A 5,448-nucleotide genomic window follows, 5' to 3' on the forward strand; every position below is an offset into this window, starting at 1 on the left:
AATGCAGATGGATCAGCCAGGAATGCCTTGACCTTTTCAGCCAATGGGAAGCTGTGTGGATCACAACAAGCTATGGCTGACTCTGAGAAGAATGGGAATCCCAGAACATTTGATTGTGCTACTGCGATACCTATACTTGGACCAAAGAGGCAGTCAACAGAACCGAGCAGGGAGACACTGGATGGTTCAAAATCAGGAAGGGGCTCTGTCAGGGATGTATTTTGTCTCTATACCTTTTCAATCTGTATGCAGAACAGATCATCCGAGACACTGGGCTGTACGAGGAGGAACGTGGCATCAGGATTGGTGGAAGAATCATCAACAACCTGCGTTATGCAGATGACACAACCCTGCTTGCTGAAACTGAGGAAGATCTGAAGCGCTTGCTGCAGAAAGTCAAGGACTGCAGCCTTCAATATGCAATGAAGCTCAACATCAAGAAAACAAAGATTCTCACCACCGAGCCAATTGGCAGAATCAAGACGGATGGTGAAGAGATTGGGATAGTTAACAGTTTTAGTTTACTAGGTTCCACAATCAACACTCTTGGTAGCAGCAGCCAGGAAATCAGGAGACAAATTGCATTGGGAAAGTCAGCTGTGAGGGACCACAACATCAGGCTGGGGACTAAGGTGCACCTGATCCGGGTTATAGTCTTCGCAATTATGTGCCATGCATCAGAGAGTTGGACAGTGAATGGGGATGACAGAAAGAGAATTGATACCTTTGAGCTTTGGTGCTGGAGAAGAGTGTTGAATATACCATGGACTGCTAGGAGAACAAACAGATTTGTCCTGGAGAGGGTGAAGCCGGGCTGGTCCTTGGAGTCAAGGATTCTGAAGCTTCGTCTGACATACTTTGGGCATGTTGCAAGTAGACTGGTCCTTAGAGGAGGACATCATACTTGGGAGAGTGGAGGGATGGTGCAGGAGAGGAAGACCCTCGATGAAATGGATCGATTCTGTGAGTGGAGTGGTGGGAATGAGTGTGTTTGAGATGGCGAGCCTGGCACAGGATAGAAGGGCTTTTAGGGCTCTTGTGCATAGGGTTGCTATGAGTCGCAAGCGACTCCATGACACATAACAAGAACAACAAACAATCTCTATTCATTGTCCAACTTTCAGATACATAGGAAGTACTTGAAATAATATGACTTAAATCAGGTGCACCTTAGTCTTTAATTTGACATTGCTGCTCCCCCAATCCTTAGAGAGATGCTTGACAGCAGATTTTCCCAATGCAACATGATTTTAATTTCTTGACTGCTGGTACTAAGGGTATTGATTGTGATTTCAAGTAAGACGAAATCATTAACAACTTCAATCTTCTCTCCTTCTGTCATAATATTGCTTATTGGCAACTTGATGGCACATAACAACAACAACTACTACTCTTCCTAATAGACAGTTGTATGTGCCATCAAGTCGCTTGTGACTTATAGCAACCCTATGTACAACAGCTCTGAACCCTACTCTATCTTGAGCTAACCTCATTGTCTCTGACACACATAATCCCAGCCATTAAGTCAATCCATCCTATTGAGGGTCTTCCCCTCCTGTGCTGTCCCTTTCACCCTCCCAAGCATGATGTCCCTCTCCAAGGACTGGCCCCTCTTTGCAACATGCCCAAAGTATTTCAGACAAAGCTTCAGCATCCTTGTCTCCAAGGAGCAGCCTTGTTTCACCCTCTCCAGAATGAACCTGTTTGTTCTTCTAGCAGTCCATGGTTATTTTCAGTACTCTTCTCCAGCACCACAACTCAAAGGCATCACTTCTTCTTCTATCATCCTTAGTCATTGTCCAATTTTTTGATGCATAGCAATAATTGTGAAGACCATGGCTTGGATCAGGTGCACCTTAGTCTTCAGACTGACATCATTGCTCTTCACTACTCTGGCTAGGTCAATGACAGCAGAGTTTCCCAGAGCAAATCATCTTTTGATTTCCTGGCTGCTGTACCAAGAATGCTGTTGTGGAGCCAAGCAAGTGAAGCTGTTAACAACCTCAGACTCTTCATTGTCTTTCATGATGCTGCCTACTGTCTCAGTGGTGAGAATCTTTTCTTGATGTTGAGCTTCAATCCATATTGAAAGCTGCAGTCCTTGACCTTCTGTAGCAAATGTCTCAGGTCCGCCTCAGTTTTGGCAAGCAAGGTTGTATCATTTTCATAACTTCAATCCTGTAGCTACATTACTCTTCCTCGTATTGGATGATCCATTTCACATGTCAATTGAAAAGTTATGGAAATAAGATACATCTCTGGCATAAGCCTTTCCTGATTTTGAACCATGAAGTGTTTCCTTGCTCTGTTCTGAGGACTGCTTCCTGGTCCAAGTATAGGTTTAGCATAAGCATAATCAAGTGTTCTGGGATTCTAGTTCTTCTCAGAGTTAGCCACAGTTTGTTGTGATCCACACAGTCAAATGCCGTTGCATAGTAAATAAAACATAGAAAGACATTCCGCTGGTACTCTAACATTGGCTATAATATCCCTAGTAGCATGAAACCCAGCTTGTACATCTGGCAGTTCTCTGTTGTTCCAGCCGTTTTTTGATAATTTTCAGCAGGATCTTGCTTGCCTGTGATATTAATAATGTTGTTCGATAATTTCCATACTCTGTTGGGTCACCTTTTTTTGGAATGGGAACAAATATGGATCTGTTCCAGTCAGTTTGTCAGGTAGTTGTCCTCCGGATTTCTTAACACAATCTCTCCACCACCTACTCTGCGAGAGAAGAGTGAGAAATCTCCTCTTGTGAGAATTATTGCCTTTGAAAATGCTCTGGAGGGTCAGTTCCGACTGTATGGTACACAACAACATACTGACAACAGCGACACAAGTCACTGTGACTCAAATCCACTCTACGTCAACTCTGTTTGATTTATGGATTTTTCCCTACTAGCGAACGTCTGGAACTTAAAAAAAAAAAGTGCATCCCACTCTAAAATAAATTAAATTCGTCGATTCAGGGCAGGAAATACAGAATTCATGAAGGAGGAAACCGAGCACTGGACATGAAAGATGCTTCTCAATCCACTTCTTGCATTCAAATAATCTTAGTTTCCCTTACAGGTTACGCTAATGTGGAACCAAATGTATTTCCCCAATAATAATTCACAAATTGCTGAGATATGTGGAAGACCCCTCTCTCAGAGAACCAATGGGAACACAGCAGCCGTCACCCACACTGTCCCAAAGGTTTTTTGGGCTCCCGTGGATTCCGTCTCGGCCGGCGGCGCGGACGGATGACGTAAAGCGCGCCACGATTCGAGATAATCAGAGGCCTAGAGATCCGCAGCCACGTGAGTATAGCCAGAGGGTTTCCCCTGTGCTTTTCTTCCCTGCTTACCTCCAGCCTAACACAGGCAGCTCTCATATCCTCACCAGGCCGAGCTTCATCCAGCTGGCGCCTGCGTACCTGACTTCGAGTAAGTGTCCATTCAGTGTTAGTGCGTAGCTTCGTAGATACGACACTTGGTAAGGGTGGCCTCGGGTAAACTCAGGCCCCCTACCCCACTTTACCAGCTAAATAATCCATGGGTTGCCTACTTTGGGTCAGGTCGTTGGATATATAATGGTGCCCTAAATAAACCGTATACAGCACGCAAAGAGCTTACATTACACTGAATGTGAGAGGGGCATCAAGTAGCTTAATAAATAGTACAGTGTTTTCAGAGTGTGTTAAGCCCTGTATTTTGGGAATGTAGCTAGGAGAGGCTATTAGAGAAGGACATCATGCTGGAAAAGTAGAGAGAGGGCGAAAGGAAGGAAGACCATTAACCAGGTGAATTGACGCAGTTACTGCTGTAATGGGATCGAGTACGCCAGAGGCTGTGAGAGATGGCACAAGATAGGACAGGGTTCAGATCTGTTCATAGGATCGCTCGACGGCACTTAAAACAACAACATGGTAGGGAGAATAACTGTAAAACACTTTCAGAAGGATGATAGGTTTGGGGTCGGGTGCGGGAAGAGAAAGGGAGATCGGAGGCACCTTTAGTGAAGTTAAGAGGATTAGCCTGAAGTGGAATGGGATATGAGTGGTAGGACTCAAGAGGTCAATTGTTGTTGCTATGTGCCGTCGAGTTGCCTGTGATTTATAGAGACTCTGTGTACAATAGCTCTGAACTCTGTCTTACTCTGAGTCAGTCTCACTGTCTCCCACATACCTACCCTAGTTATCCCATTTACTGTGTCAATCCATCTCATCCGGAATCTTGTCCTCCTGAGCTGTTCTTCACCCTTTCAGGCATGATATCTTTCTTCAGGGTCTGGTCCCTCTTGGGCTGTTGTCCTTAAAGGAATCTCTGAGTTAAGCACTCAACTCCTTGTTGAAAGGTTGGCAGCTACTCAGGAGCTAAGAACGGGAGAAGGGCTTGGCAATCTGTGTCTGGAAAGTCATTGGAATCCCTAATGGATTCTAAGGCAATGGTTTTGTGTTTTAATTATTTTCAACTTTGAGTTCAGTGCTTGGAATCAAAGCTGCTGCAGTTCCTAGATATGGGAAGATTTCGTTCTCACTGGGAATGTAGTTAGAAAAGGAAATAAAAATATCAGGAAATGAGACGTTTGTAGAAAGGACCATTTGATAGCAGCTATTTCAGAATGGTTAAAGAAAGCCTTGAAAGATTCATTTCTCCTGAAAGATGAAATCGAAAACGAGGCTAATGAAAATTTACAGACATTTTGGATTTCCATTCATTGTTGCACTTTTCTCCCTGCCCACCCCTCCCCCAAGTACACTTTTCTCTTTGAAAAGTAAAAGAAAAATTCTTTCTTTGTTTTACAGTCCCTCACTCCACTTTGCAGCCTTCGTTCTGGACTCCTGTCATGACAAGAATACCTAATCACATATCCCTTTTAAACAGTTTTCTCCCTCATCTGTTTCAATGCAATATACATTATTTATCCCATCTTTCTCAGTTTTCCCCCAACCCTGATGTCAGTCCTGTTGTATAACAGTGGCACTATGTAGTATTTGTCCCTGTGTGACTGAGATATTTCACTCAGCATAATGTGAACAAAGCTGCGATAAACATGGGTGTGCATATAGGGCAGTACTTTCTAAGACAGAACCTGGTAAGTTGAATAATAGAAAGGAACTGCTTTGTGAGTAAGAAGATTGGTGTGAGATATGTTCGGAGAGTGAAGCAGTGGTCAATCAGAAAAAAACTAGTGTACTGAGTTGGGGTTTTCCTTTTACCTTCTATGATGAGAAACAATGCTGTCATTTTTTTTTTAATTTAATATTGTTTTATTGGGAAAAGCATGTTGGGGGTACAAGGAGGTGAGGGTTGGGGGCAGAAGGGTGAGGATGGGCCAGGATGCAGTTGCAGAGCTGCACAGTTTGGTCGGTGGGGGGAGCAGGTGAAGGAAATGATGAGGGTCCAGTGGGGACCAGATGCTACAGAGGAATGACAAGCATTTTCCAATAGTAATTAAACCAAC

Source organism: Elephantulus edwardii, unplaced genomic scaffold (genome assembly GCF_000299155.1).
Source record: "Elephantulus edwardii isolate Elephantulus edwardi_28Jun2011 unplaced genomic scaffold, EleEdw1.0 scaffold00246, whole genome shotgun sequence".
In the NCBI taxonomy this organism is placed as follows: Eukaryota; Metazoa; Chordata; class Mammalia; order Macroscelidea; family Macroscelididae; genus Elephantulus; species Elephantulus edwardii.